This window comes from Camelus dromedarius, chromosome 21 (genome assembly GCF_036321535.1).
Source record: "Camelus dromedarius isolate mCamDro1 chromosome 21, mCamDro1.pat, whole genome shotgun sequence".
NCBI lineage: Eukaryota > Metazoa > Chordata > Mammalia > Artiodactyla > Camelidae > Camelus > Camelus dromedarius.
In genome coordinates this window covers 11962546-11975248 of record NC_087456.1, presented here as the reverse complement: position 1 = coordinate 11975248, position 12703 = coordinate 11962546, and the positions used below count along the sequence as shown (strand labels likewise).

At 45.3% G+C, this 12703-nt stretch overlaps 1 non-coding gene across 1 annotated transcript; it reads right to left on the bottom strand.

Annotated features, from left to right (window-relative positions):
* Window positions 1-11602: 11602 nt before the first annotated feature.
* On the bottom strand, window positions 11603-11732 carry LOC116148743 (small nucleolar RNA U109). The gene has a single exon (XR_004132306.1). It is a non-coding gene; the product is annotated as a small nucleolar RNA U109 (small nucleolar RNA).
* Between the last annotated feature and the right edge of the window lie 971 nt (window positions 11733-12703).

Below are 12703 nucleotides of genomic sequence, written 5' to 3'. Positions count from 1 at the left end.
TCCATCCCCTTCCCTTCCCTTGAGTATGAGCTGAACCTAGTAACTTACTTCTGACAAATAGAATAAGCAAAGGTGAGAGAATGTCTCTTCTGTGATTAGGTTACAAAAAATTACGTCGTCAACTCTGTCTCTTCCTAACTTTGGTGAAGCAAGCTGCAATGGTGGGGAGGCCAACAGAGCACAGAACAGAGGGTGGGCTCCTGCCAACAGCCAGCAAGGGACTGAATCCTACCGCCACCCATGTGAGGGAGCTCAAACATGGCTCAGGTCCCAGCTGAAACCTGATTACAGCTGGGTGCTGATTACAGCTGGATGAGACTTCCTGAAACAGAGGGCCAAGCCCAGCTGGACCCAGATTCCTGACACACAGACACTCTGAGATAACGCATGTGTGATATTTTAAGCCACTAATGGTTGGGGTGATTTGTTACAAAGCATTTCCTGTACACACACACACTCAATGCAGATTTCAGTTCCATATCATGCTGGCAAGACAAGATAGAGTGTTCTGTCAACTGAAGAAAAACACACACCTGAAAGTTGTGTGGTTAAGTTTTATTCAGTAATCTTCCTGAGACTATAGCCTCTCAGATAGCTCTGATGAACTGCTTCCAAGAGGTAAGGGAGGAGCCAGGATTTATAGGAGTTTTTTTGCTAGAAAAAAAAAAAAACATAGTCAAACATCAAAAAATTACTGCTGATGGGAAGGTGCAAAAATCTGAGGTCATTGAAATTATTCCTTTGATATGCATCTTAACTATCTAGGGCCAGTAGCCAAAGCACAGAATACTTCCTGTTTTTCTCCATCCTGAATTCCCCTCGGGGTACAGCCTCAGTGGGTGGCTGAGGTGGTGGCTAATGCTTGATCCTTGTAGAACCTTTTTTTTTAAAAAAAAAACACTTGTCAAGATGGCAGCTTTAATCATGTGGGCCAAGGCCCCTCAGGCAACATTCTTTGTTTACAGGAATGGCAGGCAACCCTCCCAGTCCACAGTTCTAGAGAGAGAGAAAGCAAAAAGAAGAGCTAGACGGGTAGAGAAAAAGAATGTGGGCATTGGAAGTGGGTGAGGAAAACACCATTGTTTCAGACAGCTTCACTAAGGCCTTTGAACATTTTCTTTTTTCAGTTATGGGTATGTTTATATTTGCCTATCTTAGTGGTAGGAAGTGAAGTTCATTTATCCATTTGTCTTCTCATTGATCAACAAACATTTACCCAGTGTCTATAGTATGTTGGACCATGGGTGCAGCTAGGGTACGAAATGAAAACCAGGGGCAGGCTCCTGAGGAATCCACAGAGTCTGTGCCCACAGAGCATATGGTCAGAGCCAGATGGAACACAGTTATGATGCAGGGAATGACTGCTGTGCCCGGGTTGTGTACGATGGAAGCAGAGAGAACCAGGTCTAACCTGGCCTGGGCTGGGGCCCAGAAACCTCCCTGGAAGAGTGGATGTCTTGGTTTAAGTTAGCAGAGCCCTTGCAAGGACAGACCTGGGCCTGAACCAAAGCAGTGCCATAGAATGAAATAACTAATGGGGAAGGGGGTCCAGAGAGAACTTGGCTGAAGGAGATGGACCCAAGAATCCCTCACATTTCTAGCTCATGCACCTGGCAAGATGAGGATGCCATTAACTGAAATAAGGAAGAAAAGAACGGTTTTATGGTCAAAAGGACTTTTTTCCCCAAATATTAGAATCTGACATATAAAGTAACTGATATAACATTTTCCAAAGATTCTCCTTAGCTTTTAGGATAACATTTAAACTCTGTTGTTCAGTACATGTGGCTCTCCAAATTCTTTCTTCTCCAGGTTTATTTCTTGCCACACATCAAAGTTCACCCTTAGATCCAGTTATATAAAATTACTAGTAATTCCCACATTCCATGGCTGTTGTATAGTTTTGCATATGTGATTCTTTATGCTTAGATAATTAATTGTCTATTGTGAACATCTGTTGTTTTTGTGTTCTCAGGATTCCTTCCTTTGGCTTCCTGCCCCTATCTTAATCCATGTGGTCCTGATGGAGCTGCCTATCACAGCATTCTGCTCCCTGGCCCCAGGGACGGGCAGGAGACCCAGGCCTCATCAAACACAGTATCCTACCCCTCAGTGATTGGCCCAGGACTGGCACATGACCCTATCTGGGCCAATCAGAGCCCTTCTCTGGGCTTTTATATATGGGTGTTGGGGATGGTTCTCTCTTTCCTGTGGGGCCAACAAACTGAAGTGATGTAAGCCTGGAACTTCCTGCGGCCATGCTCCTTCTGCCCCCTGAAACATGGAGGAAGCTTAACTGGTTAGGAGAGGATGAGTCCAACATAGAGGGAGAAACAATAGAGATGAGTGCAAGAAGAGCAGATCTGAAGGCTTTGTGAGGGTCTGAAGCCACTTCACCCAGTCATCCCAGTTATGGAGTTCCCTGGTTTGCTTAAATTAGTCCTGTCACTTAAACCTGTAAGAGTCCTGTAGCCAAAATCCCAATTTCTTCTACCCACTTCATACACATCAGTTCCAACCTAATTCTTCCAGAAAGCCTTCTCTGACCAATTGCTCCTTCCCTCCCAGTCTGACACACTTCCCTTGGGTTCTCATAACATTCTGGGCAGATTTCAGTGACATCCTTTCAAAATTAGATCCATTAAGGGCTGGTTGACATCTCTGTTTACCATCAAATCATAGGCTCCATGAGCCTCATTGTACTCACTTTATAGCTCAACGTCTGGCACAGAGGAGGTATTTAAAAAGCTTTTGATGAGTGAATAACAAGTTCAGTTGAATGAATAACAAGGTTCTGCCTATGGAACCTTCAGGTGCCCTGGGGCGTTGTGGGTATACAAATCGTGGAGGGGTGGGTCTCTGCATCCGTGGGCCAGGTGGACACCAGTGGACTGTGGGCAGCAGAGGATGTAGTGCCCTAAGTCTCTTGCCAGTAGCTGGTCCCAGAAGGGAAGGAGAGTAGTAGGATGGTGACTGGAGGGGCAAAGGGAGGGTTATTTAGGATTCCAAAGTCCCAAGTGTGTTTATCTGTTGTGGGTATGGAACCAGTGGGGAGAAAAGGGTGAGATTCAGGAGAAACAAGGCATAGGAAAAGGGGAGGGGGTGGGGCTGGAGCACCGGTGGAAGAACACGAAACAAGCATCGTTGATGGCAGAGATGGGCAGGGAGTGGGGTGTCCATGCCCGAGTGACTTCAGTCAGCAGCTCCACAGGCCAGTGAGTGGGGGTGGGTGAAACAGATCCTCTGTCTTTTCCCTAAGGTTCCCAGAGCCTTCAGCTTCCTTTTCCCTCATCACCCTCCACCCTCTAGTGAGCTAAAAGCTACTGCTGAGCTTCAGCGGCCATATCATGTCACTGGCCTCCCGCTGGGTCGAGACCCACCCCCACCCCCACCAAGTGCTGGCCAGAGTTCAGGGTAATCCTCGCATTGTCGCCCGTGTTGTTGCTACCCGACCTAGGAGATCAGGTTCCCCCAGCAGAGTGTTCACCGACTTTGTCCCGGACCATGTGATCCTGTCAAGCGAGGAGTAAGGATGTAAATTATTGAGGAAACCTCAGGTTCTCAACAACTCCCTGGCGACTCAGATATGCCAGGAAACCTGAGCGGACCAGCCTGGGGGCGCTGCAGCTGGGACTGAACCACAGCACATCCCAGGCCTGCCTGCCCCTGAGCCTGCAGTGATGGAGACCCCAAGTCTGGTGGCTCACCGGGGCCTCGGCAGCCAGGATTTCTCCAGATCTGTAGGGGAGAGAGCACAACAGGGAACTAATGAACTGAAGTGGGTTTGGAGGACCATGGGGCAGGAGGGGACAAGTGAGCCTGCGATGAGAGAGGGTCAGGAGAGTCTCGGGGGAACCAGCCAGATCCAGAGGGATAAAGGCAGAAGCGTTGTTGAGAGTGCTTTCAAATCCTTTCTTTTAATCTTCTGCTCAACACACATTCATCTGCTGTCCTCTTTAGGAAGAGAAGGGCAGGGGAGAGGACAGCCTCTCATTTCTTCAGGATGATTTGGGTTAGTGTTTCTTCACGTATGTTCCTAAGAACAATAAATAGTTGAGAGAGCCTGAGATCAAATAGTTACTGAGATCAAACGCATTCAGAAAATATGTGTAAACAAAGCAAACAGTTTTCTTTTTTTCATTTTTTTATTGAATGGTAGATGACTTACAATGTTAGTCTCAGGTTACAGCTAAGTGGTTCAGTTATACATACACATGCATGTAAATTTTCTTTTCAGATTCTTTTCTATTATATGTTATTATAAGAAATTGAATATAGTTCCCTGTGCTATAGAGTAGGTCCTTGTTGTCTATCTATTTGATTTATAGTAATGTGTGTCTGTTAATCCCCAACCCCTAATTTATCCTTCCCCACTTGTCTTCTACATCCGTGAGTCTGTTTTGGGGCAAACAGATTTCTTTACGACAATATTTTTATCAGAGCCTTTGAAGTCTTAATATGCTCTGTGAATCTCCGTGAGTGGAATATAGCCAACAATATCTCCCAAAGTTATTTGAACTGTAAATCCTGTATGTTTGCACAGAACTGGTAAGCTTGATTAAAACCTTCCTGGGGAAACCCAAGACTGGGGTCAGGAGATCTAAGGAGTCACTGTGACAGTGGTAAAAGGCAGAAAGGATTCATAAACTCATGGGCAGACAGTGTGGCAAGGAGATGCACCATCTAACTCACCCTATCCAGGAGGACTTCCTGGAGGATGTGAGACCTCAGGAACAATTGAGGGAAAGAAGGACAATTTGATGGGACCGAAGCTTAATGTGTATCACGTGAAAGCAAACATGTTACTGGGGGAGCATGACCATGCAGTAAAATGCGATGGACTCAAGTTTCTGTTGGAATGTGCTTTGAAGAAAGGATAAGGAGGAAGGAAGAAGCCCAGGAAACACCCAGCCTGGTAAGAGCAGGCATAGCACCTGCCTGCTGGGAGCACCTGGCCTGATGGAGGGAAATACGGAATGATAGCTTCCGAGACCCTGGACGTGAGGCAGCTGAAGTCAGTGATGCCCAAGAGATGGGAAGCAAACCAAGCAAGCTCTACAATTGTCCATTTACTGCCTTGAGAGAATTTCTAAGACCCGGTGGAGGGAAGAGAAACTGAAGCAGAGCCCAGCAGATTTTGTGAGTGAAGAGAAGGAGCTGGGATTCCGGGGGAGACGCAGGATGCTACAGTACACACGAGAGAATCCCCAAGAGGTGACAGCTATGTGGAGAAAGAGCCCTGGAAATCTTTAAGTTCTCAGCAGAGCACTGATGATCAGACATATGTGGGACAACTACCCACAGCTGGAGAAAGAACCACCCAAAAGGATGAAGAGTGCCCAGCTCTCACACAGGGCTGGCAATACTTCCTATTCCTACCAGTCAGACTGGAAACATTCACAGTTTATGGGGAAATGACTCAGAAGGAGCTTCTTCAGTAGTGGCGAGTAATTAGCCCTAGACTAAATACTGCTTTCATCTCACCTAACAAGCCTTAAAGGCCTGAAAGGATAAAACTGCTGTATCCTGGAACAAGTTCAAGAATATTTATAGGAATACGAAAATATCTAGCACCTGACGAAGTAACATTCCCAATATCTGGCATCCAGTGAAAAAATGACCAGGCATGCAAAGAAACAAGAAAATACAGCCCATAATAAGAAGAAAAACGAATCATTGAAACTGACCCAGAACCTACAACCAGGGTGATCAACTTTCCTAGTTTGCCTGGGACTATCCTCGTTTTAGCACTGCAAGCGGTCAGTCCTAGGAAACCCCTCAGTCTCCAGAAAAGTGGGACAGTTTGTCACCCTACCTGCAGCTAACATCACACTCAGCAGTGAAAGACTGAATACCTTCCCCCTAAGATCTGGTGCACATCAGAATGTCCACTTTAACCACTTTAACCAACATTGTGTTGAAGATTCTGGCCAATTCAAAACGTAAGGGAAAGAAATCTGTATCAGAAAGGAAGAAGTAAAATTGTGTTTATTCTCAGATGATACGATCATCTATGAAGAAGATCTGCTTGACTCTACAAAAAAGCCACTAGAAAAAGTGAGTCTAGTAAGATTGCAAGATACAGGTCAACATCCACAAATTGATTGGATTTCTACATGCTAGCAATGAACAATCAGAATGGAAATTGAAATAACAATATCCTTTTCAATAGCATCACAAAATATGAAATGGGGGTAAACATGACAATCAATGAAAAAGATCTGTATGTTGAAAACTACAGAACACTGCTGAGATAAAGATTTAAATAAATGGAGAGATATACTTTGGTTATAGTTTGGAAGACTCAATATTGTTAAGATGTTGATTCTCCCCAATAGATTCAACACAATCTCCCCAAAATCCCAATAGTCTTTTCTTATAGAAATTGACCATCTGATTCTAAAATGTATATGGAAATACAAAAGACCTAAAATAGCCAAAATGACTTTGAAAAAGTACGAAGTTGGAGGACTAACACTACTTGATTGCAAGACTCATTACAAAGCTGTAGTAACCAAACAGATCCACACACAGATGCATGTAGTGAATTGATTTGTGTCCTTCCTCCCTACAAATCATGTCTATGTGGAACTTGTGAATGTGATCTTATTCGGAAAAAGGGTCTGTGCAGATGTAATTCAGTTAAAGATCTTAAAATGAAATCATCCTGGATTAAGGATAGGCCCTAAATCCAATGACAGGTATCTTTATAAGAAGAGGGGAAGACACAGACATACCTGGGGAGAAGGCCAGGTAAAGACAGACATAGAGATTGGAGTTACGCTGCCACAAACCAAGTAATGTCTGGAGCCACCAGAAGCCGGAAGAGGAAAGAAAGGATTCTCGCCTAGAGCTTTCAGAGCAAGTGCTGCCTGCCAGCACCTCAGTTTCAGACTTCCAGCCACCAGAACTGTGAGAGAATACAGTTCTGTTGTTTTAGGCCACCAAGTTTGTGGTTCTTCGTTAGGCAGTCCTAGGAAAAAAAATACAATACAGAACTGATTTTCTGCAAAAGGCAATTCAGTGGAGCAAAAATAGTCTTTTCAACAAATGGTGCTGGGACAGTTGGATATACATATGCAAATAAGAAAATTTGGATTAAAAACTTTTAGCATGTATACAAATTAACTCAAAATGGACCATAAACCTAAATGAAAAATGAAATCTATAAAATATGTGGAATAATAAATAAGAAAATGCCTTTGTGACCTTCTGTTAAGCAAAGATTTCTTGTGACACCAAACTGTGATCTATAAAATTAAAAATGGATAAACTAGACTTCTTAAAATCAAAATCTTGTGCCGTTCATAGGACACTGCTAAGGGAATGAAAAGATAAGTCACAGGCAACAGTGTGTGTATCTGATGAAAGACTCATGTTTCCATTATATTTTTTAAAACCCTCAAAACTCAATAATAAACAAGCCAATGGTAGAGATAGACAAAGATTCAAATAGACACTGCACCAAAGAAGATATACAGATGGCAAATAAACATGAGAAAAGATGCTCAAAATCATTAGTTAGGGAAATGCAAATCAAAACCACAATGTAGTACTACACACTTATTAGAATGTCTGCAGTTAAAGACCTTCAGGACCAAATGCTGGCAAGAACGCAGAGCAACTGGAATTCTCATGCACTGCTGGTGGGAACGTAAAATGGTACAACCATTCCGGAAGACAGTGAGATAGTTTCTTAAATAACCATGTACCTATTATATGATCCAACTATTCTACTCGTAGGGATTTACCCAAAAGAAATGGAAGCATGTGTCCACAACAAAGACCTGTACGCAAATGCCCATCAGCAGTTAGATAGATGAGTTGTGGTATGTATACAACGGACTACTACCCAGCTACAAACAGGAACAAGCCAGTGATATACACAACAATGAATGAGTTGCAAAGTAATTAAGCTTGTGGGTTCGTCACCAGTTGTGGGTTCTGGCCAGCAGAAATCCCACTGAGACGGAATGAATTACTCAAGACTCTGGGGAAAAGTCAAGAGAGCAAGAAGGAGTCAGGAGCCAACTCCACGAGCCTCTCAAATCTCTCATATTTATTGAGTACAGTTGAAGCAGGAATTTAGGGAAGGACAGGGTGGAATCACAATGAGTACAAAGGCTTTGTTTATTGTTGGTGTTTGGCTCAAGGTTAGAAGACCGTTTTGGTGAATCATAATCGTGTTGAGCCTTTCAGCTTATCAGGGTGGAACGTATGAGAATCAGCTGCTTGACAAGATTTTCCTGGACTCAGGCGGCTGTGCCCGTCTTAGGTTGCCCCCTCACGGGGTCTTACCCGTCACTGGCTAACCAGCCTTCTCACCTCTGAGTCTGCAGCTTTCTATAAGTTGTTTGCCATTCCAGCCCAAGGCTGTTTTGGGGATAGAAGACTAACTTCAGGCACGCCCAGCATTTATAGCCGGGGCCTGGGTTATTGCTAAAACCTCAAGGCAGGTACTAAGCACATCTTCTTTAAGGAGACAAGTGGCTGGGATCTGTTACAATTTGTTAACCCAATCATGGACTCCCACAAAGCTGAGGGAAAAGACTGTGGACCCCCCCAAAAGAAATGAATCTATAGTGACAAAATGCAGGTCAACGGTTGCCTCCGTGAGGGGTTAGTGGGGTGCAGAGGGGAAGGAGGGAGTTTGGGGAGAGGGTGGATATGTTCATTACCTTGTGGTGACGGTACATCATACATCAGACTTATCAAAGCGCACAGTTTAAATAGGTACAGTTTATTGTATGTCAGTTAAACCTTAAACAGGTATAAAACAAGAAAAAGCTGTCCCAGCCTTAGTGCTGCAGCCAGCACGGGCAGGGAGAGGCCCTGAAGGTCCCGGGCAGCCATGCAAGCCCACCCCGTCCACACACACACCCTAGACGAGGCCAGGCCAGCAGGCGGTGGTCCCCGCTCCTCAGCCCCTCCCCCGGGAGACCACCGTGCTTGCCTGTGGCCGGCCTGAAGGCAAAGTTAAGGGAAATGAGGTCATTAGAGTCCTCGGAGCAAGAGCCCAAGAGAGTTAATACAAATGTCAGAAAACATTTGGTCCGACAGATGCTGTAAAACCCCTCGGAGTAATCTGCTTTCTCTGCTTCATTAGTCTTTGCTGCCCGTCTGCAGCTGGATCTTTCCACAGCACTGGGGGCTTTGCTCAGTCACCGTCCTGCAGTCTTGGAGGAGGAATTGTGGTTGGGGGGAGACCAGGACCCTGACCTCACTGTGGTAGCACCCCAACATAATTGGGGGCTACACTTCCCAGATTCACAAAGGTGTGATTTTTTTTTCCTTTTGAATGCAATTGTTTATTAAATACAATTACATTTTATATTTTCATAAAGTTTTTTAAATGAATACACTGTTAAAATTTGCTGTGAGGATCTACTCAGCTGGAAGGTGAGATGATTTGCAACCACATCCCCGGAAAACCCTGTCGAAGGACTCGGGCGTCATTTACCCTGTTAAGAAATTCAGAAAAGTCTCCTGCACTCGACCTAACTGGCTTATGCCAAAACTGAACTCAGCTCACCCTTTTGCTGGGTAAAAGGTTCAGAAACTCCAGCCTGCTGTGTATAAATGATCACAAATGTAAAATGATTAGAGTCTATGTAATTGGAAGGCAGTAACAGCTTTGCTGGGGCCCAGGTGTTCAGGCCAACAAGTTTGGAGGAATTCCTCCGTCTTGTGGGGCAGATTCCCAAAATCCCAGAACAGACTCCCCTCCCTCCACACCTGTACCATGTCTTCCTGTCATCTCTGTCCCCTTTCTCTGAAAAGTCAATCTACTAATCTGTCTCCTTCTTGCCCTGCTCAACATAAAACATTAATAATGTTAATAGCCGGGGTGGCAAGGGAGGGTGTAGCTCAGGGGTAGAGCACGAGCTTAGCATGCACAAGGTCCTGGGTTCAACCCCCAGTACTTCCTCTAAAAATAAAATAAAATAGAAAATTAAAAAATACAGAAAGAAACCTAATTACCTCCCCCAAAATAACAAATTAAACATAATAATGATAATAGCTGACACAAGGGCACTCAGACATGATGTGAACCATTTGTATGTATTGCCCAGCAGACCCTTACAACAGCCCTATCAGCTGGGTAGCACAATGATTCCTATTCTACGAATGAAGAAATGGAGGCAAAAAGAGGTGAGGGGAGAGTACAGAGTTTTCACCTTTGGGGGTTTTTTAGTTTTAAAATTTTACATTTTGGTAAGTTACACATAACATAAAATTTATCATCTTATTTGCTGTACACCTCAAACTAAGAACGCAACATAGTAAATAAATAAAAAAAGAATATCTTTCAATAAAAAAAGAATTTTAGCCATTTTTCTAAATGTATAGTTCAATACCGTTAAATAATTTGCATTGCTGTGCATTCATCTCCAAAACCCTTCTCCTCTTGCAAAACGAAAACTCCGTATCCATTAAACAACAGCTCCCTACTTGCCCCTCTGCCCAGCTCCTGGCCCCCACCCTTCCACTTCCTACTTCTGTGGATCTGACTACGCTAGGTTCCCCACATAAGTGGATTCATACAGTGTTTGTCCTTTTGTGACTGGTTTGCTTCACTTGACATAATGTCTGCAAGTTTCATCCACGTTGCAGCACATGACAGGATTTCCCAGAGTTCCAGTTTTTCAAGAAGGAAAGAATTTTGGAGAATGAGTGGTGCTGATTTGCACAACAATGTGAATGTACTTAATGCCACTGAACTGTACGCTTAAAAATGGTTAAAATGGTAAATTCTAAGTTACATGTATTTTACCACAATAAAAACAATGACAACAAAAGCAGGGAGGAGGTGTGCCCAAGGGCACACAGTCGGTGGTAGACCCACGCCCAGGCGAGCGGTCGCTGGTGTCCAGATCTTCAGCATTGTGCCCTACTGCCACTCGAACAGAAGTCACACACACATAAAGCCTGAAGCCCAAAGTCCTTCCAGGACATAACACAGATGTGTGCACGTTTGTAGATTCCTGTTTGGGGTTGATTACCGGCAGGAATGGGCAGTCCACACAGGGCTCTCAGATCTGTGCGGAGGGACGTTGTGTGAGGGTGTGTGTGCCAAGGAGGAGTTGTGGTGGGGCCAACAGCAGGAGAGTCACTCGCCTCCCTTATCTCTGGGGGTGGGGGGGTCCCATAGGAGCCAAGGAGCTAGAGGAGGGGCATCTCTCCCCAAGGGGTATCGGGCCCTATTCTGTGAGCAAGGACTAGGGGAAGAGGGTCGCAGGGAAGGAGGAGGGAGAAAAGGACAGAAGCTAAGGGGGCACAGAGACCAACTCGCTCACACCTCTAGTCCTTCTCATGTGTCTTAGACGACTGTGCCCTGATTCGGGGATCACTTTCTTCCCATAATCACATTTCATTCCCTGTTGAGATAAGAAGTAGACTACCGCTAAAAAAAGTCAGTCTTTTTCATCCACAGCTTTAAGTGGTTTTTCAATAATCCAGATGACAAAAAGACATATAAATAATGTAATAAAAATCAGAATCATTGGAGAATATACAAATCTGTACGTAAGGTCCACAAGAATTTATGACCTTTTTTTCTCTCTCTGATTTGTCTATGGCCTGGGATACCTTTTTGGTTGTTGTTTATAGGAGAAATATACCACTACTTAACCTCTACTGTAAGGTTGGCAGCCCTGAGAACCCTTTGTAAATGTAGCATGTTATGGATGTATTCCTGCTTCCAAAGGAAAAAGGACCTGCTCGGCATGTCTTTTGCAGGGGTGTTAGCATTCTCACCCATTTTGTGATCCCCAGTGGGGAAGCCAGGCAGCACCCCAGGGAATGTGTCGGAGGCTTGCTGGTGCAGGGGTTGGGATGGGATTGGGAAAGGGGAAGCCCACTGCAGAGGGAAACCTAAGTCGAGAGCAGACCAGAAAGGTGCCACCTGTGCAAACAGGTGAGGCCACCACGTCCCAGTCTCATCCTAGCAGGCAAGGGCTCCAAACTGGGCTGTGGCTCCTCCTCTGGAATGGGATGACCCTGATATGTTGGCCCAGGGACTGGATTACCTCCCAGGGAATCCTTGGAAAGAGCTGAAGAAAAGCCGCATTCTGCCTCCATCCTCTGACACGATGTGGGAGCCCCGCCTCAGCTCCACAGAGGAGGCTGGTAGGTCTCTGCCCAGGTGCCCCATGCAGCCAGCCCTGGGAGTCTTAATGCCACAGGGGCCCCTCCAGCCTCACCCAGTCAAACCTTCCTGGGAGAGGAGTGGGGCGGGGCAGAAAAATGCACATTCTGGGAATTAGCTCAGAGTGTGCACACATCTCCCTTGGATTTCCTAACTGCTTGGGGCGCTGTCCCCAGCAGTGGTAGAGCTGGTTCCAGCACAGAGCTTTACTCCAGCTCTGAACAACCTCCTACAACTGGGTAGACAAACAGAGGTGCTTTAAGGGAGCTAATCAAGAAGTCAAAGGGGCAACACAAGCACCAAGACTGTGCTCCCGCCCTTCCTGGTGCCTGGCTCCTCCAGGGAAATCTCTCTCCCTCCCTTTCCACACACACCTGTTTATCGCCTCACCCTCCCACACCCATCTTTGCCCCAGTGCCCACAGCCTGCCTCCTTCAGATCCTGCATGAGGCACTGATTTTTCACCGTCTGGTGTTGTGATGACGATGTGCGTGTGTAACCTTATCTGAGACCACACTTCTTGGAGCAAGTTGGGGCCAGATTCCTGACAACTCC